This window comes from Ranitomeya variabilis, chromosome 3, assembly GCF_051348905.1.
Source record: "Ranitomeya variabilis isolate aRanVar5 chromosome 3, aRanVar5.hap1, whole genome shotgun sequence".
NCBI classification, from domain to species: Eukaryota; Metazoa; Chordata; class Amphibia; order Anura; family Dendrobatidae; genus Ranitomeya; species Ranitomeya variabilis.
In genome coordinates this window covers 708,985,620-709,008,742 of record NC_135234.1, presented here as the reverse complement: position 1 = coordinate 709,008,742, position 23,123 = coordinate 708,985,620, and positions in this window count along the sequence as shown.

The window sequence follows — 23,123 nt, the reverse complement described above, 5'->3', positions numbered from 1 at the left end:
CTGAAATATTTACTTTTTCATAAAATATATATTGAAATGGGTCATGCACACTGGAAAACAAGAATATCAAGAAACAGAAACCAAGCAAGATGTTACCTTAGCAACAAAATCCACATGACGGCATTCACACTTCACCTTTTTTTCCTTTAATTTGTGTTGTATTGAGAATGTCATTTCAAAAAAAAATTAGTATTACTACAATTATTCTTAGCAATATACACGTGTGCCCGTACAGTGGTTTAATACATTGGGTTATCCTCCATTATTATGATGTATAATAAAAATAATAATAGAATAAAAAAAATACATACATATACTGTATATATTAAATTAAATCTGTAAAATATTCTCACAATAATATAAAATTGGAGTACTTAACTGACAAAATAGCACAAAAGAAAAATAATGTGCACATGGGGAATCAAAAATGTAAATGTTTTATATAGTCATGGCCAACAGTGTTGGCACTCTTGAAATGGATTTATAAAATGAAGTATTTCTCCCAGAAAATTATTGCTATTACACATGCTTTGTTATACACGTTTATTTCCTTTCTGTGTATTGGAGTAACACAAAAAAAGAGGAAAGAAAAGACAAATTGGACATAATTTCACACACAACCCCAAAAATGAGCAAGACCAAATTGTTGGCACCCTTCCAAAACTTTGGATAAACAACTTTGTTTCAAGCATGTAATGGTAATAGGGGTGGACAATGTGGAAATCTCATCTGAAACCAGATATAGAGGCGAGAAGTTGATTCAGTATTTGCATTGTGTGTCTGTGTTCCACACTAAGCATGGTGAACCAAAGAAAAGAGAACTGTCTCAGGACTTGAGGAGAACCAAAATTCTTCAAAAATATCAGCAATCTCAAAGTCACAAGACAATTTCCAGAGATCTTGATGTTTCTTTGTCCACAGTGCGCAACATAAGAAGTTTACAACCCATGGCACTGTAGCAAACCTCCGTGAATGTGTATGGCAAAGAAAAATGTATGAAAGGTTGCAATGCAGAATAGTCCCGATGATGGATAAGCAGCCCCAATAAAGTCCCAAAGAAATTCAAGCTGTTCTGCTGGCTCAGGGTGCATCAGTGCCAGGGCAAACAATCTGTTGACATTTGAATGAAATGAAACGCTATGGTAGGAGACCCAGGAGGACCCTACTGCTGACACAGAGACATCAAAAATCTAGACTGCAGTTTGCCAAAGTGTACATGATTAAGCTAAAATCCTTCTGGGAAAGCATCTTGTGGACATATGAGACCAAGATAGAGCTTTTTGGTCAAGCACCTCATTCTACTGTTTACAGAAAATGGAATGAGATCTACAAAAAGAACACAGTACTTAGAGTCAAATATGGTGGAAGATCAAAGGTGCCTTGAGGTTGTTTTACTCCCTCTGGCACTGGGTGCCTTCTCTGTGCAAGGCATCATGAAATCTGAAGATTGCCATCGGATTTTGGGTTACAGTGTATTCCCCAGTGTCAGAATGCTGGGTTTGCGTCCTAGGTCATGGGTCTTCCAGCAAGACAAACATACTTCAAGAAGCACCCAGAACTGGATGGAAACAAAGCGCTGGAGAGTTGACAAGTGAGCAGCAATACGTCTGGATCTAAATCCCAATGATCACCTGTTGTGAGATCTTAAAATTGCTGTTGAGAGAAGGTGCCCTTCAAATATGAGAGTCTTGGAGCAGTTTGCAAAAGAAGAGTGGTCCAAAATACCAATTGAGAGGTGTAAGAGCTTGTTGATGGGTATAGGAAGTGATTAATTGCAGTTATTTATTCCAAAGGTGTTCAGCAAATATTTAGCTGAGGGTGCGAACAATTTTGCCCAGCCCATTTTTAGGGTTTTGTGAGGAATTACGGTATGTCCAATTTGCCTTTTTTCTCTGTTTTTTTTGTACTGTTACAATACACACAAAGGAAATGAACATGAATGTAAAGAATATTGGAGATATAATTTCATGTCAATCATTTGTATCCCATTTGGCATGGGATTATAAGACGCCTTCCTTTGTGCAGCTCTAACACGACACCTAGAGCTCAATGGGGGCCTAGCTTTCTCTGGTTCAAGAAATTCATTCACACCCCCACCAGCTTAGCTCGTATCCAAACGAAGTGGTCTAACTGCTTGTGTACAGTCAGCTATGATTTCATAATCTCTTGAATAGGACGAACACCTTCTAGTGTCTCGATCCGTTCTAGCACCTCAGGGTGGGGAGATCAGTAGACTGGCTATTAGAAACCAGGTAGCAAAGTTGTTTTTGGTCTCAACGCGTAGCAAGTGCCCGGTCGGATCCAATGGTGCCAAGATCGTCTCCCTTGGACAGTCCAATTAGACGTTATGACCCATCTTAGGTTTTGGAGGTTTTAGCTGCCAGAGGCTAAGGGAGGTGATTTAGGTTCAGCCAAGTGGGCAGGAGGGGAGTGATCCAAAGGGGTTAAATGCTCCTGTACAGCATGGCTTATTGCTTTTTCTTTGGGGAGGTCACGACCACATGTCATGTGGGGAGAAGTCAAGGAACAGAGGGGACCACAAGCATCCTATGTGGCAGCCCCTCCCCCATAAGCCAGGCCTTTGATCTAACTGGTAACTGACTCTTATATTCTGCATACTTTGTCCTACCACTATTGTATTTGTCAAAAGCAAGAGCCAAACATGCAGTCATAGAATCCAAACATGTAATACTTTATTATAAATATACATAAAAAACATACAGACAATGTGTATCAGGGCTAACAGATGGAAACAGCCATCAGCATCATGTAAAACAAAGCCCAAGGTTGGTGCTCACCCATACCAAGACAGAGACAGTACCTAGGTATAAAGTAAAGTGCACTATATAGTGGCAGACAGAACTACTGAACGCCACCCAATAGGGAATGATATAGTAAGGAGTAGTGACTCCATTCAATAAGTAACAGCCACTATAATGGCTGATAATGCCTATAAATACAAATCAATTTGCACATACCCGTGATAGCTGTATTGACCGGTATGGGGGCTCCAATCCACCCCGATGCGTGTTTCGGTATGGATACCTTCCTCAGGGGGCGCGTAAATAAAGAGGGCATAGTAAGAACTATATATACAAGCTGCCAACAATACGGCGCATTCCCGCGCCGTAATGCTCCCGCCCATCTCAGCACCGCAGTGCACGCCACAACCGGAAACACGTGGGGCCCCACGTGATCCGGAAGTGCGTACCCGGCCGCCGCGAGACAGGCAGAGCAGAACGGCGCATGCGCGGCAACGAAACAGGAATACAACCACCATATTGATGATCGGCAAAAAAAAGGGGCAATAAAAGAAAGTAACAATATATTGTGTATCAATCGGAGGGCATGGCAGGTAGAGAGCGAGCGTACAACCCAATAAACGGCAAGCCAAAGTATAGTTTCTATGGTATATAGGACGAGTGCAAGCCATAAAGAGATAAATATCGAGTATAATAATCAACACAGTTTCAAAGAAACAACATCACGGTGTGGAGTGCTAAAACATGGTAAGTACACACCTAGTGGAATAAAGGATATGTATAAATATAGTTGGCACACACCCATGATATACATATAGTTGAAAATCCATAAAAAACAATGGGTCTCCAGATATTAGCAAGCATAAGTCCTTAAAATATCATATGGCATAGATGGTGATCCATTCATTCTTTCTCTCCTCCCGCTATAATCCTCTGCTTCCAGCATCAAGCTGTAGAGCCTCAGAGATGGAAGTAACCCAAATCAATAGGTCATATGAACAATCCTAAATAACAAAAACAAGGCAGTTAAAACCATATGAAAACAAAAACAAGATGCGGATGAGCAGAATACAGCAATGTGACGACTACAGAAATGGGGCGTAACTAATATTCTCGTTCAGGCCCAATGGATCTACTGTGTTAAGCAACCAGATCCATCGCATCTCCAACTGGCCCAAACGCTTAAAAAGATTCCCACCCCGAATGTTGACATTAAGCATGTCAATACCGCGAACCCTAAAAAGTGAACTGTCACATTGATGGTACCTCTGAAAATGCCTCGGAATTGTTTTTAATAGGGATACGTCCTTTTGTGTGACAGCTGCCTCAATACCCAGGACGTGCTCCCTAATTCTGACCTTCAACTGTCTTGTTGTCATACCGACGTAGATGAGTCCACAGGGGCAAGTGGCATAGTATATAACATATCTTGAAACGGAGGTAATGCGTTTCCTGATAGTATAAACCTTGGATCCATCTGAGTTGGTAAACATATCACATCTATCTAGATTTGGACATGCAATACAACGGCCACATGGGGTAGAACCCCCTGGGGCCGATATGTTATCCAAAAATGTCCTAGGTCCCTGTGCTGTATAATGACTCTTAGTCAGAAGATCCCTCAAATTTCTGGCCCGTCTGAAGGTAAGTAGAGGTCTTTTAGGGAGAAATTTAAAGATGGTAGGATCAGTGAGGAGAATAGGCCAGGCTTTAGTGAGTGCCAGTCTCACTTTATCCGCCTGGTGATGGAACGTCGTAATAAACCTCAATTGGTCCCCACCCTTGCATGCTTCGTCTCTTTGGGGTTTGTACAGCAGGCGGTTGCGGGCTGAGTATTTCGCCCTATGATAAGCTTTTTTAACAATCCGCCTGCTGTACCCCCGTTCAACGAAGCGTGCCGTTAACTCAACCGCCCGTTTTTCAAAATCATTCTCCGTTGAGCAAATCCTCCGTAAACGGAGGAACTGGCCAATAGGTATCGACGAAATCATGTGACGTGGGTGACATGAGGAGGCATGCAAGACCATGTTGGTGGATGTGGCTTTGCAAAAAATGTCCGTGTGGACATTCCCTGACTCATCCATGCCAACCATGACATCCAAGAAACTGATTTGCGATTTGTTCCACTCACAAGTAAGGCTAATGTTAAGCTCATTACCGTTGAGACGATCAATGAGCTGCTCAAGGTCGACGGCCTCACCCTGCCAGATGAACAGGATGTCATCGATGTACCGCACCCAAAAGGGGATATGGTCCATCGATGACAGCCTGTCCGACAGGAAGAGGTCCCTCTCCCACAGCCCCAGGAACAGATTGGCATAGGCCGGCGCAAAGGCCGCACCCATGGCTGTTCCCTGGAGCTGCAGGTAGAAGGACCCCTTAAACACAAAGAAATTGTGGGTGAGGGTGAACTCCAGTAGTCTCAGCAGGAGTCCCCTAAGTGCAACCGATAAAGTAGATGTTTCTAGAAAAAATTGCACAGCAGCAATGCCATCTGTGTGTCTGATGTTTGTATATAGGGACTCCACATTTGCTGAGACCAGTAGAGATTCACCCCCAAAATGGAGGCCGTCGACCCTGTGAAGCAGCTCACCAGTGTCCCTAAGATATGAAGGAAGGGCCGTAACGAGGGGCTGGAGGTGGAAATCAATCCAAGAATTGACATGCTCAAGATAATTCCCCCTCCCTGATACAATGGGATGACCGGGTGGCTGTTGTGAATTAGACTTTTTTGGCTCCCTCTAGTGGTTACTAGTGATATGACTCTGGGATTTCCTTCCCTCTGTCTGCACCCAGCTGGGTCGTTACTTCAGGGGTGTTGCTATATAAACCTCCTGGAACCTTAGTCTAGTGCCTGGCATCGGTGTTATCAGACACATTCTGTTTGCTCCTGTTTGCTGGTCCTGGTTCGTGTTAAATTAAGCTAAGTCTTGCTTCTTTGTTTTTTGGGTTATTTGTTTGCTATCATTTTTGTCCAGCTTGTACTAAATGTGATTCCTGACCTTGCTGGAAGCTCTAGGGGGCTGGTGTTCTCCCCCCGGGCCGTTAGACGATTCGGGGGTTCTTGAATTTCCAGTGTGGATATTTTTGATAGGATTTTTTGCTGACCATATAAGTTATCTTTCTATATTCTGCTATTAGCTAGTGGGCCTCTCTTTGCTAAATTCCTAACTCATTCTTATGTTTGTCTTTTCCTCTTACCTCACCGTTATTATTTGTGGGGGGCTTCTATCCAACTTTTTGGGGTATTTCCTCTGGAGGCAAGAAAGGTCTTTCTTTTCCCTTCTAGGGGTAGTTAGCTCTCAGGCTGGTGCGAGACGTCTAGGATCAACGTAGGAACGTTCCCCGGCTGCTGGTATTTGTGGTGCTAGGATTAGTTATATGGTCAGCCCAGTTACCACTGCCCTATGAGCTGGTTTTCTGTATTTACTGACTTAGCATTATTCCTGAGACCCTCTGCCATTGGGGTCATAACAGTATGCCAGGCCAATATTGAATGTTTAAAGCATTGCAGAAGTGGGATAATAAGAAAGGAAATTCTGAGTTTTTTTTTTTTTCCTTCCTTCTCTTCCTCCCCTTTACCTTTGAGTGGCGTGTGCTTGCTGCAGACATGAATGTGCAGACCTTGATTACAAGTGTTGACCAGCTGGCAGCTCGTGTGCAGGGTATACAAGATTTTGTTACCAGTAGTCCTATGTCTGATCCTAAAATACCTATTCCGGAATTGTTTTCTGGAGATCGATTTAGGTTTAGGAATTTCAAGAATAATTGTAAATTGTTTCTTTCTCTGAGACCCCGTTCATCTGGAGATTCAGCTCAGCAAGTTAAATTTGTTATTTCTTTTTTACGGGGCGACCCTCAGGATTGGGCTTTCTCGCTAGCGCCAGGAGATCCGGCATTGGCGAATATTGATGCGTTTTTTCTGGCGCTCGGATTGCTTTACGAGGAACCCAATCTTGAAATTCAGGCAGAAAAAGCCTTGCTGGCTATTTCTCAGGGTCAGGATGAAGCTGAAGTGTATTGCCAAAAATTTCGGAAATGGTCCGTGCTTACTCAGTGGAATGAGTGTGCTCTGGCCGCAAATTTCAGAAATGGCCTTTCTGAAGCCATTAAGAATGTGATGGTGGGTTTCCCCATTCCTACAAGTCTGAATGATTCTATGGCGCTTGCTATTCAAATTGACCGGCGTTTGCGGGAGCGCAAAACCGCTAATCCTCTGGTGGTGTTGTCTGAACAAACACCTGATTTAATGCAATGTGATAGAATTCAGACTAGAAATGAACGGAAAAATCATAGACGTCAGAATGGGTTGTGTTTTTACTGTGGTGATTCTACACATGTTATATCAGCATGCTCTAAACGCCTAACAAGGGTTATTAGTCCTGTCGCCATTGGTAATTTGCAACCTAAATTTATTTTGTCTGTGACTTTAATTTGCTCTTTGTCTTCTTACCCTGTTATGGCGTTTGTGGATTCAGGTGCCGCCCTGAGTCTTATGGATCTGTCATTTGCCAAGCGCTGTGGTTTTGTTCTTGAACCGTTAGTAAATCCTATTCCTCTTAGAGGTATTGATGCTACGCCATTGGCGGAAAATAAACCGCAGTTTTGGACGCAGGTGACCATGTGCATGACTCCTGAACATCGGGAGGTGATTCGTTTTCTTGTTCTGCATAAAATGCATGATTTGGTCGTTTGGGTCTGCCATGGTTACAGACCCACAATCCAGTCCTGGATTGGAAGGCAATGTCTGTGTCAAGTTGGGGCTGTCAGGGAATTCATGCTGATTCCCCGCCGGTGTCTATTCCTTCCTCTACTCCTTCGGAAGTTCCTGAGTATTTGTCTGATTATCAGGATGTATTCAGTGAGTCCAGATCCAGTGCTCTGCCTCCTCATAGGGACTGTGACTGCGCCATAGATTTGATTCCAGGTAGTAAATTTCCTAAGGGAAGATTATTTAATCTGTCAGTACCTGAGCATGCCGCAATGCGTTCATATATCAAGGAGTCTCTGGAGAAGGGGCATATCCGTCCATCCTCTTCCCCTCTTGGTGCGGGATTCTTTTTTGTGGCTAAGAAGGACGGATCTTTGAGACCTTGTATTGACTATCGGCTACTGAATAAAATCACTGTAAAATTTCAGTATCCTTTGCCTCTCTTGTCGGACTTGTTTGCCCGGATTAAGGGTGCCAAGTGGTTCACCAAGATAGATCTTCGTGGTGCATACAACCTTGTGCGCATTAAGCAAGGTGATGAATGGAAGACTGCATTTAATACGCCCGAAGGTCATTTTGAGTACTTGGTGATGCCTTTTGGGCTTTCTAATGCTCCCTCAGTATTTCAGTCCTTTATGCATGATATTTTCCGGAAGTATCTGGATAAATTTATGATTGTTTATCTGGACGATATTCTGGTTTTCTCTGAAGATTGGGACTCACATGTGGAGCAGGTCAGGATGGTGTTTCAGGTTTTGCGTGAGAATGCCTTGTTTGTTAAAGGCTCAAAGTGTCTCTTTGGAGTACAGAAAGTTCCCTTTTTGGGGTTTATTTTTTCCCCTTCTGCTGTGGAGATGGACCCAGTCAAGGTCCGAGCTATTCATGAGTGGACTCAACCCACGTCAGTTAAGAGTCTTCAGAAGTTCTTGGGTTTTGCTAACTTCTATCGTCGTTTTATCGCTAATTTTTCTAGCGTTGTTAAACCTTTGCCGGATATGACCAAGAAAGGTTCTGATGTTGCTAACTGGGCTCCTGCAGCCGTGGAGGCGTTCCAGGAGTTGAAGCGCCGGTTTACTTCGGCGCCTGTTTTGTGCCAGCCTGATGTCTCACTTCCCTTTCAGGTCGAGGTGGATGCTTCTGAGATTGGGGCAGGGGCCGTTTTGTCACAGAGAGGCCCTGGTTGCTCGGTAATGAGACCATGTGCTTTCTTCTCTAGGACGTTTTCGCCTGCTGAGCGGAATTATGATGTGGGCAATCGGGAATTACTGGCCATGAAGTGGGCATTTGAGGAGTGGTGTCATTGGCTCGAGGGTGCTAAGCATCGTGTGGTGGTCTTGACTGATCACAAAAATTTGATGTATCTCGAGTCTGCTAAACGCTTGAATCCTAGACAGGCCCGCTGGTCATTGTTTTTCTCCCGTTTTGACTTTGTGGTCTCGTATTTACCAGGTTCAAAGAATGTGAAAGCTGATGCTCTTTCAAGGAGCTTTGTGCCTGACTCTCCTGGAGTCACAGAACCTGTTGGTATTCTTAAAGAAGGAGTTATTTTGTCAGCCATTTCTCCTGATTTGCGACGTGTGTTGCAGAGATTTCAAGCTGGTAGACCTGACTCTTGTCCACCTGACAGACTGTTTGTTCCAGATAAGTGGACCAGCAGAGTCATTTCCGAGGTTCATTCCTCGGTGTTGGCAGGTCATCCGGGAATTTTTGGCACCAGAGATCTGGTGGCTAGGTCATTTTGGTGGCCTTCCTTGTCACGGGATGTACGGTCATTTGTGCAGTCCTGTGGGACTTGTGCTCGAGCTAAGCCTTGCTGTTCCCGTGCCAGTGGGTTGCTCTTGCCCTTGCCTGTCCCGAAGAGGCCTTGGACACATATTTCCATGGATTTCATTTCTGATCTCCCGGTGTCTCGGGGTATGTCTGTCATCTGGGTGGTATGTGATCGCTTTTCAAAAATGGTCCATTTGGTGCCTTTGCCTAAGCTGCCTTCCTCTTCCGATCTGGTTCCTGTGTTCCTTCAGAATGTGGTTCGTTTACACGGCATTCCTGAGAATATTGTGTCTGACAGAGGATCCCAGTTTGTTTCCAGGTTCTGGCGATCCTTTTGTGCTAGGATGGGCATTGATTTATCGTTCTCGTCTGCCTTTCATCCTCAGACTAATGGACAAACTGAGCGAACTAATCAGACTCTGGAAGCTTACTTGAGGTGTTTTGTTTCGGCAGATCAGGATGATTGGGTGACCTTCTTGCCGTTGGCTGAGTTTGCCCTAAATAATCGGGCTAGTTCCGCTACTTTGGTTTCGCCATTTTTCTGCAACTCTGGTTTCCATCCTCGTTTTTCCTCGGGACATGTGGAGCCTTCTGACTGTCCTGGAGTAGATTCTGTGGTGGATAGGTTGCAGCAGATCTGGAATCATGTGGTGGACAACTTGAAGTTGTCACAGGAGAAGGCTCAGCGTTTTGCCAACCGCCGCCGCGGTGTGTGTTGTGAATTCTGTTTTTGGGCTCCCTCTGGTGGTTACTGGTGGTACTGGTTGACTGGTGTCTTGTTTTTTTCCAGTGCACCTGTTTCCATTAGGAAATTGGGAGTCTCCTATTTAGTCTGGCTTCCCAGTCATTGCAGTGCCGGCAATCAATGTTATCAGAGCACCTTGTTGCTTGCTTCCTGCTCCAAGTCTGCAAGTCAGCTAAGTTGAATCTTTGGCTTTTGTGTTTGTTTTGTCCAGCATGCATTTTCATATCTTGTGCGGCTGGAAGCTCTAGTGATCTGGAATTGCTACTCCTGTGTCATGAGTTGACAACGGAGTTAAGGTAATTCCAGGATGGCTGTTCAGGGTTTTGAGGTGACCGCGAAGTCCTCTTTGGTATATTCCGCTATCTAGTCAGAGGGCCTCGCTTTGCTGAATCTATATTCATACTGCGTTTGTGTTTTCCTCTTACCTAACCGTTATTATATGTGGGGGGCTACTATAACCTTTGGGGTTTCCCTGGAGGCAAGTCAGGTCTGTGTATTCCTCTATTAGGGGTAGTTAGTTCTCCGGCTGGCGCGAGGTGTCTAGAGACAACGTAGGCACACCCCCTGGCTATTTTTAGTTGCGTGTTAGGTTTAGTATCGCGGTTACCTAAGATACCATCCTTCCTAGAGCTTGTCCGTTTTTTGCCTAAGTCCCTGCCATTGGGAATCATGACAGTATTGCCGGCCTAATGTATTAAGAGTATTGGCTGAAGAAAGAGAGTAAAAAGAAGTTTCTGACACTTTTTTTTTTTTTTTTGCTCAGAAGTTCTCCTAGCCATAATTGCAGTCTGCTGTTTTTTTTTTTTTTTCTCTCCTCTTAACCCCTGAATGGCTCAGATCTCTGCTGTTGAAAAATGGATATCCAGAGTTTAGCTTCAAACCTAAATGCTCTCGCTTCTAAGGTTCAAAATATCCAAGACTATGTTATGCATGCTCCTGTGTCTGAACCCAAGATCCCTATACCCGAGTTCTTTTCTGGAGATAGATCTCGTTTTTTGAATTTTAAGCACAATTGTAAATTGTATCTTTCTCTGAGATCTCGCTCCGCTGGAGATTCCGCTCAGCAGGTTAAAATTGTTATTTCCTTGTTGCGGGGTGACCCCCAGAATTGGGCATTTGCATTGGCACCAGGGGATCCTGCGCTGCTCAGTGTGGATGCGTTTTTTCTAGCACTGGGGTTGCTCTATGAGGAACCTAATTTGGAGATTCAGGCTGAAAAGGCCTTAATAGCCCTCTCTCAGGGGCATGATGAAGCTGAGGTATATTGTCAAAAATTTCGAAAATGGTCTGTGCTTACTCAGTGGAATGAGTGCGCCCTGGCGGCGAATTTCAGAGAAGGTCTCTCTGACGCCGTTAAAGATGTCATGGTGGGGTTTCCTACGCCCACAGGTCTGAATGAATCCATGACTATGGCTATTCAGATTGATCGGCGTTTACGGGAGCGCAAACCTGTGCACCATTTGGCGGTGTCTTCTGAGCAGGCACCAGAGATTATGCAATGTGATAGAATTCTGTCCAGAGGTGAACGGCAGAATTATAGGCGCAAAAATGGGTTGTGCTTCTACTGTGGTGATTCTGCTCATGTTATATCAGCATGCTCTAAACGCACAAAAAAGGTTGATAAGTCTTTTGCAATTGGCACCTTACAGTCTAAGTTTATTTTGTCTGTAACTTTGATTTGTTCATTGTCATCTATCACTGTGGATGCCTATGTGGATTCTGGCGCTTCCTTGAGTCTTATGGATTGGTCCTTTGCCAGACGTTGTGGGTTTAGCCTAGAGCCTTTGGAAGTTCCTATCCCTCTGAAGGGTATCGACTCCACACCTTTGGCTAGGAATAAACCGCAATTCTGGACACAAGTGACTATGTGTATGACTCCTGACCATCGGGAGGTGATTCGCTTCCTTGTGTTGCATAACTTGCATGATGTCTTAGTGCTTGGATTGCCATGGTTGCAAACTCATAATCCAGTCCTCGACTGGAAAACAATGTCTGTGTTAAGCTGGGGATGTTGGGGGGCTCATGGGGAAGTACCTTTGGTTTCCATTGCTTCATCTACTCCCTCTGAAATTCCAGCATTTTTGTCTGATTTTTGTGATGTTTTTGAGGAGCCTAAACTTGGTTCTCTTCCCCCTCACCGGGATTGTGATTGCGCTATAGAATTGATTCCTGGCAGCAAGTTTCCCAAGGGTCGTTTGTTCAATCTGTCTGTGCCTGAGCATGCTGCTATGCGAGAGTATATTAAGGAGTCCTTGGAAAAGGGACATATCCGTCCATCCTCATCCCCTTTAGGAGCAGGTTTTTTTTTCGTGGGTAAGAAAGATGGCTCCCTGAGGCCCTGTATTGATTATCGCTTGCTGAATAAGATTACAGTCAAATATCAGTATCCTTTGCCACTATTGACTGATTTATTTGCTCGTATTAAAGGGGCAAAGTGGTTCTCTAAGGTTGATCTTCGGGGTGCGTATAATTTGGTGCGGATTAAGCAGGGAGATGAGTGGAAAACTGCATTTAATACGCCCGAGGGCCATTTTGAGTATTTGGTAATGCCTTTTGGTCTTTCTAATGCTCCTTCAGTCTTTCAGTCCTTTATGCACGATATTTTCCGTAAATACCTGGATAAATTTATGATTGTGTATTTGGATGATATTTTGATTTTTTCGGATGACTGGGAGTCGCATGTTCAACAGGTTAGGAAGGTTTTTCAGGTTTTGCGGTCCAATTCTTTGTTTGTAAAGGGTTCAAAGTGCATTTTTGGGGTTCAGAAGATCTCCTTTTTGGGGTATATTTTTTCCCCTTCTTCTGTTGAGATGGATCCTGTCAAGGTTCGGGCTATTTGTGATTGGACGCAGCCTACTTCCCTGAAGAGTCTTCAGAAGTTCTTGGGCTTTGCTAATTTCTATCGTCGATTTATAACTGGGTTTTCAAGTGTGGTTAGACCTCTGACTGATTTGACTAAGAAGGGTGCTGATGTTGCCAATTGGTCCTCTGCGGCTGTGGAGGCCTTTCGGGAGCTTAAGCGCCGCTTTTCTTCTGCCCCTGTGTTGCGTCAGCCTGATGTTTCGCTCCCTTTTCAGGTTGAGGTTGATGCTTCCGAGATTGGAGCAGGGGCGGTTTTGTCGCAGAAAGGTCCCGATTGCTCAGTGATGAGACCATGTGCATTCTTCTCTCGAAAATTTTCGCCCGCCGAGCGAAATTATGATGTCGGTAATCGGGAGCTCTTGGCTATGAAGTGGGCATTTGAGGAGTGGCGTCATTGGCTTGAGGGTGCTAGACATCAGGTGGTGGTCTTGACTGATCACAAGAATCTGATTTACCTTGAGTCTGCCAGGCATCTGAATCCTAGACAGGCGCGCTGGTCTTTGTTTTTCTCCCGGTTTAATTTTGTGGTTTCATCCTTGCCGGGCTCGAAAAATGTGAAGGCAGATGCTCTTTCTAGGAGTTTTGAGCCTGACTCCTCTGGTGATTCTGAGCCTACGGGTATCCTTAAGGATGGAGTGATTTTGTCTGCTGTCTCCCCAGACTTGCGGCGTGCTTTGCAGGAGTTTCAGACTGATAGGCCTGATCGTTGTCCGCCTGGGAGATTGTTCGTTCCAGATGAGTGGACCAGTAGAGTCATCTCAGAGGTTCATTCTTCTGTGTTGGCAGGCCACCCTGGAATTTTTGGTACCAGAGATATGGTGGCCAGATCCTTCTGGTGGCCTTCCTTGTCTCGGGATGTGCGTACCTTTGTGCAGTCTTGTGATGTTTGTGCTCGGGCCAAGCCTTGCTGTTCTCGGGCTAGTGGATTGTTGTTGTCCTTGCCTATTCCGAAGAGGCCGTGGACGCACATCTCTATGGACTTTATCTCGGATCTCCCGGTTTCTCAGAAAATGTCTGTCATTTGGGTGGTGTGTGACCGTTTTTCTAAGATGGTTCATTTGGTACTCTTGCCCAAATTGCCTTCTTCATCGGAGTTGGTTCCTTTGTTTTTTCAGAATGTGGTTCGTTTACATGGTATCCCGGAAAACATCGTTTCTGACAGGGGATCTCAATTTGTGTCCAGGTTCTGGCGAGCGTTCTGTGCCAGGATGGGCATTGATTTGTCTTTTTCGTCTGCGTTCCATCCCCAGACTAATGGCCAGACGGAGCGAACTAATCAGACCTTGGAGACTTATTTGAGGTGTTTTGTGTCTGCTGATCAGGATGATTGGGTCGCCTTTTTGCCGTTGGCAGAGTTTGCCCTCAATAATCGGGCCAGTTCTGCCACTCTGGTTTCTCCTTTCTTTTGCAATTCAGGGTTTCACCCTCGTTTTTCATCTGGCCAGGTGGAATCTTCGGATTGTCCTGGAGTGGACACTGTGGTGGATAGACTGCACCAGATTTGGAGTCATGTGGTGGACAATTTGAAGCTGTCTCAGGAGAAGACTCAGCAGTTTGCTAATCGTCATCGTCGTGTGGGTCATCATCTCCGTGTTGGGGACTTGGTGTGGTTGTCTTCTCGTTTTGTCCCTATGAAGGTCTCCTCTCCTAAGTTTAAGCCTCGGTTTATAGGTCCTTATAAGATTTTGGAGATTCTTAATCCTGTATCTTTTCGTTTGGATCTACCAGCATCTTTCACCATTCATAATGTCTTCCATCGGTCGTTGTTGCGGAGGTACGAGGTACCGGTTGTTCCTTCTGTTGAGCCTCCTGCTCCTGTGCTGGTGGAGGGTGAATTGGAGTATGTTGTGGAGAAGATTTTGGACTCTCGCATTTCCAGATGGAGACTTCAGTATTTGGTTAAATGGAAGGGATACGGTCAGGAGGATAATTCTTGGGTGACTGCCTCTGATGTTCATGCTTCGGATTTGGTTCGCGCCTTTCATAGGGCGCATCCAGATCGCCCTGGTAGTTCTCATGAGGGTTCGGTGCCCCCTCCTTAAGGGGGGGGTACTGTTGTGAATTCTGTTTTTGGGCTCCCTCTGGTGGTTACTGGTGGTACTGGTTGACTGGTGTCTTGTTTTTTCCAGTGCACCTGTTTCCATTAGGAAATTGGGAGTCTCCTATTTAGTCTGGCTTCCCAGTCATTGCAGTGCCGGCAATCAATGTTATCAGAGCACCTTGTTGCTTGCTTCCTGCTCCAAGTCTGCAAGTCAGCTAAGTTGAATCTTTGGCTTTTGTGTTTGTTTTGTCCAGCATGCATTTTCATATCTTGTGCGGCTGGAAGCTCTAGTGATCTGGAATTGCTACTCCTGTGTCATGAGTTGACAACGGAGTTAAGGTAATTCCAGGATGGCTGTTCAGGGTTTTGAGGTGACCGCGAAGTCCTCTTTGGTATATTCCGCTATCTAGTCAGAGGGCCTCGCTTTGCTGAATCTATATTCATACTGCGTTTGTGTTTTCCTCTTACCTAACCGTTATTATATGTGGGGGGCTACTATAACCTTTGGGGTTTCCCTGGAGGCAAGTCAGGTCTGTGTATTCCTCTATTAGGGGTAGTTAGTTCTCCGGCTGGCGCGAGGTGTCTAGAGACAACGTAGGCACACCCCCTGGCTATTTTTAGTTGCGTGTTAGGTTCAGTATCGTGGTTACCTAAGATACCATCCTTCCTAGAGCTTGTCCGTTTTTTGCCTAAGTCCCTGCCATTGGGAATCATGACAGGTGTGGGTCCCCGACTTCGTGTTGGGGATTTGGTGTGGCTGTCTTCTCGATTTGTTCCTATGAAGGTCTCCTCTCCTAAATTTAAGCCTCGCTTCATCGGTCCTTACAAGATATTGGAAATCCTTAATCCTGTGTCCTTTCGCTTGGATCTTCCGGTTTCGTTTGCCATTCACAACGTGTTCCATAGGTCTTTGTTACGACGCTACGTTGTGCCTGTGGTTCCTTCTGCTGAGCCTCCTGCTCCGGTGTTGGTTGAGGGCGAGTTGGAGTACGTGGTGGAGAAGATCTTGGATTCTCGTCTCTCCAGGCGGAGGCTTCAGTATTTGGTCAAGTGGAAGGGTTATGGTCAGGAGGATAATTCCTGGGTGGTTGCCTCTGATGTGCATGCGGCCGATTTGGTTAGTGCCTTTCACGCTGCTCATCCTGATCGCCCTGGTGGTCTTGGTGAGGGTTCGGTGACCCCTCCTTAAGGGGGGGGGTACTGTTGTGAATTAGACTTTTTTGGCTCCCTCTAGTGGTTACTAGTGATATGACTCTGGGATTTCCTTCCCTCTGTCTGCACCCAGCTGGGTCGTTACTTCAGGGGTGTTGCTATATAAACCTCCTGGAACCTTAGTCTAGTGCCTGGCATCGGTGTTATCAGACACATTCTGTTTGCTCCTGTTTGCTGGTCCTGGTTCGTGTTAAATTAAGCTAAGTCTTGCTTCTTTGTTTTTTGGGTTATTTGTTTGCTATCATTTTTGTCCAGCTTGTACTAAATGTGATTCCTGACCTTGCTGGAAGCTCTAGGGGGCTGGTGTTCTCCCCCCGGGCCGTTAGACCGTTCGGGGGTTCTTGAATTTCCAGTGTGGATATTTTTGATAGGATTTTTTGCTGACCATATAAGTTATCTTTCTATATTCTGCTATTAGCTAGTGGGCCTCTCTTTGCTAAATTCCTAGCTCATTCTTATGTTTGTCTTTTCCTCTTACCTCACCGTTATTATTTGTGGGGGGCTTCTATCCAACTTTTTGGGGTATTTCCTCTGGAGGCAAGAAAGGTCTTTCTTTTCCCTTCTAGGGGTAGTTAGCTCTCCGGCTGGCGCGAGACGTCTAGGATCAACGTAGGAACGTTCCCCGGCTGCTGGTATTTGTGGTGCTAGGATTAGTTATATGGTCAGCCCAGTTACCACTGCCCTATGAGCTGGTTTTCTGTATTTACTGACTTAGCATTATTCCTGAGACCCTCTGCCATTGGGGTCATAACAGGTGGCGACTTGAGATCTTTATGTACTTTAGGGAGGAGGTAGAAGGTGGCTATAGTGGGATCACTTATTATAAGAGAGGAGGCAAGTTCCTTAGTAATAACGTCAAGATCCAATGCCTCCTTAATAATAGCCATAAGCTGACCCGAATAAGCACTGGAAGGATTGTAAGTTAACTTTTTGTAGCAGATCGAATTATTAAGTTGGCGGAATGCCTCCTTTTCATATTGGCCTACAGGCCACAACACAACATTCCCTCCTTTGTCAGCAGGTTTTATTAATATATCAGGAAGATTTCTCAAGTAATCTAACCGCTCACGTTCTGCCCTAGATAGGTTGTCCATCCGTGAAAACCTGGGGATCTGACATAGATCTCTCGTCACCACCCGGACGAACAGATCAATAGATGAACATGTAGACAAAGGGGGGAATTTAGTAGAATGGGAGCGAATAGAGGGAGGAATCTTACCCCCCTCATGGACATGTTCCACCGCCAGCTCCTCCAGTATTCTCAACGTGGCCCGTTCTTCTTCTGTAGGGAAAAGTGTATTAGTTTCATTGTTAAAATAATGACGTCTCAGCAGCAGTGATCTGGCAAAAAGATTTAAATCCTTAATGGTAGTGAAACTATCATACTCCGGAGTGGGCGAACAAGAAAGACCTCTACCAAGAAGAGACATATCAGCAGGAGAAAGTTTATAACTACTCAAATTAATTACCCGTTTGTTATTACTCTCGGGTGTCGTCCGCTGTTTGGACTGTCTCCTGTATGGATGATATGCATGATCCCTCAAACGTATAGGACCAGACGATGCGGATATCTCAGATAAACCACTGGTAGATGATAAAGATGTATTGGAAGGAGCACGTGTCAAATTAGTTTTTCTCCAAAGATATACCTTATTGGTCTGGTAATCCTTAAGATCTCTATTATGCTTGGACAATTGATTCTCCTGGATCTTTTTAACTAAGGCATCCAGTGATTTTTCCAGCTCTGAATCAAAATGTTGCAATTTTTCTTTTGGGCATTCAGTTTTAATAGAATTCTGCATATCATCAATATCTTTATCCAACTCATTGATTTTCGTGGTGTTTAAATCAATTAGGAGTTGCATCAAAGTGAAAGAACATATATTGCTCGCTTCTTCCCATTTACGGATGAATGTATCATCACTAATAGGGAATGTAGGTATAACACGGACACGCAGTCCTCTCGGAATCATTTTATTTGACATATATTTCTCGAGAAAGATCCGATTCCACCATAGTCTAGATCGTTTTATTAGGGAATCCTTGATTAGGGATCTGGTTGCTTAACACAGTAGATCCATTGGGCCTGAACGAGAATATTAGTTACGCCCCATTTCTGTAGTCGTCACATTGCTGTATTCTGCTCATCCGCATCTTGTTTTTGTTTTCATATGGTTTTAACTGCCTTGTTTTTGTTATTTAGGATTGTTCATATGACCTATTGATTTGGGTTACTTCCATCTCTGAGGCTCTACAGCTTGATGCTGGAAGCAGAGGATTATAGCGGGAGGAGAGAAAGAATGAATGGATCACCATCTATGCCATATGATATTTTAAGGACTTATGCTTGCTAATATCTGGAGACCCATTGTTTTTTATGGATTTTCAACTATATGTATATCATGGGTGTGTGCCAACTATATTTATACTTATCCTTTATTCCACTAGGTGTGTACTTACCATGTTTTAGCACTCCACACCGTGATGTTGTTTCTTTGAAACTGTGTTGATTATTATACTCGATATTTATCTCTTTATGGCTTGCACTCGTCCTATATACCATAGAAACTATACTTTGGCTTGCCGTTTATTGGGTTGTACGCTCGCTCTCTACCTGCCATGCCCTCCGACTGATACACAATATATTGTTACCTTCTTTTATTGCCCCTTTTTTTTTGCCCTTCATCAATATGGTGGTTGTATTCCTGTTTCGTTGCCGCGCATGCGCCGTTCTGCTCTGCCTGTCTCGCGGCGGCCGGGTACGCACTTCCGGATCACGTGGGGCCCCACGTGTTTCCGGTTGTGGCGTGCACTGCGGCGCTGAGATGGGCGGGAACATTACGGCGCGGGAATGCGCCGTATTGTTGGCAGCTTGTATATATAGTTCTTACTATGCCCTCTTTATTTACGCGCCCCCTGAGGAAGGTATCCATACCGAAACGCGCGTCGGGGTGGATTGGAGCCCCCATACCGGTCAATACAGCTATCACGGGTATGTGCAAATTGATTTGTATTTATAGGCATTATCAGCCATTATAGTGGCTGTTACTTATTGAATGGAGTCACTACTCCTTACTATATCATTCCCTATTGGGTGGCGTTCAGTAGTTCTGTCTGCCACTATATAGTGCACTTTACTTTATACCTAGGTACTGTCTCTGTCTTGGTATGGGTGAACACCAACCTTGGGCTTTGTTTTACATGATGCTGATGGCTGTTTCCATCTGTTAGCCCTGTTACACATTGTCTGTATGTTTTTTATGTATATTTATAATAAAGTATTACATGTTTGGATTCTATGACTGCATGTTTGGCTCTTGTTTTTGACTTATACTGGTGCAGTTATCCTCATGTCCATGCATGAGTGGTACATTCTATTATTATTTAGGATTATTTTCTTATGTGTCTACTCTATGTGCCACTAATTATGCATATTGGAATTTCTTTATATATTTACACTATTGTATTTGCATATCTAACCATTGTTTATATAGTGTCTTGTCTAGTGTGCCCTTAAGGCAATTAAATATATATTTTAACTTTGGGCTGCTCTTTGATCTCAATCCACAAATCCACATGTCTGTATTCTCGGTTTAACTTTCCATGCTACGAGGGCTGGTTTCTGGCCCGATATAATCCAATTAATGGGGTAGACTTATATCTTAACCAGGAACTGATGGCAGTCCTACCATGCCTGTTTTACTGGTGCTAGTGAAAGGGGCCTCTCAGCAAGTCAGGGTTGTGAGCAAGTGTGATGCCACATCAGTAACTGCGTGGGCCACATTCTCTCATTCCCCGTGTCTCCCTGGGCCAGTGTGAACATTGGGTGTCTGTGTAAAACTGTACAAAGCTGACCTTATGTGTCTCCAGGTGGTGCAGAGCGTCACATTGGTGCAAGTGGGGAGACCGCACTATGTGATCCTTTTGATGTAATAGTGACGTCAGGCGAGGTGCAGGTTCATCACAATGTACATAGCAAAACATGTTTAGTTGCAATCATTTTCTGAGAGAAATACTTTGTTTTCTGAGGCACTTTCAAGGATGCCAACACTTTTGGTCATGACTCTATAGAGTAGGGATGCAGCTGGAGATGTGTCACCCAGGTGGTTAGTCTCAGTGATGTGAAGCCCGGGAGAGCAGGCTCCAGCACCATTAGTGCTGAGAGGGTTTTTTTTTTTTTTTTTAATGCATCTGGACTTTGGGTCTGGGTTTTAGGAGCACCTGGTGCAAAAATGGCTTCAGCACAGAAGTGAAATTCAATTTCTTAACAATGGATTTGCTGTTTGTGTTAGGAAACCATGCCCACTTGAAATCCACACCTATTTTTGCCAGCCACTCTCATTTTTGCACACATTTTCCTCAGCCACAAAATAAAAGTCCCCTAACCTTACACCACCTCATTGCCTCCTGTCCAGCATTATCACTGTCAGTCACTTTTTAGTATGGTGGGTAGTTTTAAAGGGTTTTCTAAAAGTTTTGAACATTAGTACTAAAGGAACCTGCACAAATTGGAAAGGACGACCTCCTAACGATCTGTCACCTCAACGGTCTGCTCCAACTAATCTCTGGCATCAGCAGAAAATATGTGCAAAATAACATCCCACAATGACCAGACTACATATTACCTTAAGTGCCATTAAGCACTGGAGCTTTGCATAGAATACACAGTGTATAGTGTACATATAATATACTGATCCCCAGTATATCGCTGTATATGGTGTATAATGTACAGGTAACACAGGGATCACCAGAAACAATATATACAGGAGCTCTGTATTTAGTGACAGTTTACAGGTAATACAGTGATCACAAGTGATATTATACACAGAAGCTCTGTATATAGCATATAATGTACAGATAATACAGTGATCACCAGTGTTAATATATTCAGGAGCTCTGTGTATAGTACACAGCGTATAGTGTACAGATAATATAGTGATCACCAGTATATTGCTGTATATAGTGTATAATGTACAGGTAAAACAGTGATCACCAGTGACATTATACACAGGAGCTCTATACATAGTGAGAGTGTACACTGTAAGTGTACAGGTAACATACTGACTTACCAGTGATGTCTGTAGTTGAAGTGATTCTTTTAACTTTTCTTCTTCATCCAGCATAGACTGCCATCACATCTTTCAGCCATGACTCATCACTGCAGAAAATAACACATAATCATCTATAGCTGATCACTTCTAGAGCACAATGCCCATTTTTTCCGCCATCTTCTACACTTCACGAGATGAAGAAAAAAAGCGACATAGTGCCGCCCTGTACAGTAACAGGACGCCTCCATTGAAAACAGTATCCCCAAAAATAAAGTACATCACAGCAGTAATAATATCCCTTAATTAGCCCCTACAGTTATAATGTCCCCTATCCTGGCCCATTCCTAAAATAATGTCCTCCATCCTAGTACCTTTCTGTAATAATGTCCCCATCCTGGGCTCCTTCCTGTAGTGTCTCCCATCCTGGCCCCCCATATTTCTCCATCTTGGCCCCATACGTCTCCATCCTGGTTCCCATATGTCTCCATCCTGACCCCATATGCCTCTATCCTAGTTCCTATATGCCTCCATCCTAGTTCCCATATGTTTCCATCCTAGTTCTCATATGTCTGTCTCCCATATTATGGCTTTTCAGTAAAAAAAAAAATTCTTCATAAGCGAAGTGAACGGGCCGGCGCATAGCAGTGAAGTCATGCTCCTGCGACACGGATATGTGAACATGAGCATAGGTTATAATTGGTACATGGGGTCCGTGAAAACAAACTGATACCACAAGCACTAGAAGCACAAATATGTGAAGGTGATATAAAAGGAGTTTCCTAAGATTACGAGAGTAATGGCCTATACTTAGCATAGGTCATGATCAATATCAGATTGCTGCAAATCCGACACCCGATCACCTGTTTTTAGCAGTGGCCATGTGTAATTAGTGGGCAGAGCCAAACACTACCGCTCTTTACTGAAGAACTGCAGTTTTGTTCCTAATGAGGTACGGAGATGTTGAGCTGCAGTACCTGGGAATGGTCACGAGTCACGACACAGTGTATGGAGCTGTAGTGTTCTGCTCTGTCAACTAATTAGATGGGTCCTGTACTCAGCCTATGAGAATCCACAAGCCTCCATCGAGTGTTACATATGAGTTCTGGCCCCAGTGTATAATGTTTACAAACCCACCTTGTCCAAGAACTCATTTCTCATCAAAGCATCACTGCTTTTCCATCAATATTTGCAGATAATACAAAACTATGTAAAGCAGACAATGCTGGTGCTCAGGAAGGATATAATGGAACTAGAGCGAGTACAAAGGAGAGCAACAAAATAAATAAAGGGGATGGGGGAACTACAATACCCAGAGAGATTAGCAAAATTAGGATTACTTAAGGTACCGTCACACTAAACGATATCGCTAGCGATCCGTGACGTTGCAGCGTCCTGGCTAGCGATATCGTTTAGTTTGACACGCAGCAGCGATCAGGATCCTGCTGTGATGTCGCTGGTCGCTGAATAAAGTCCAGAACTTTATTTGGTCGTCCGATCGCCGTGTATCGTTGTGTTTGACACCAAAAGCAACGATACCAGCGATGTTTTACACTGGTAACCAGGGTAAACATCGGGTTACCAAGCGCAGGGCCGCGCTTAGTAACCCGATGTTTACCCTGGTTACCAGCGTAAAAGTAAAAAAAACAAACAGTACATACTCACCCAGCGTCATACCTCCCCCAGCTTCTGCTTCCTGACACTGACTGAGCGCCGGCCCTAAAGTGAAAGTGAAAGTGAAAGCCGCTGTGCTGTTAGGGCCGGAGCTCAGTCAGTGTCAGGAAGCAGAAGCTGGGGGAGGTATGACGCTGGGTGAGTATGTACTGTTTGTTTTTTTTACTTTTACGCTGGTAACCAGGGTAAACATCGGGTTACTAAGCGCGGCCCTGCGCTTAGCAACCCGATGTTTACCCTGGTTACCCGGGGACCTCGGCATCGTTGGTCGCTGGAGAGCGGTCTGTATGACAGCTCT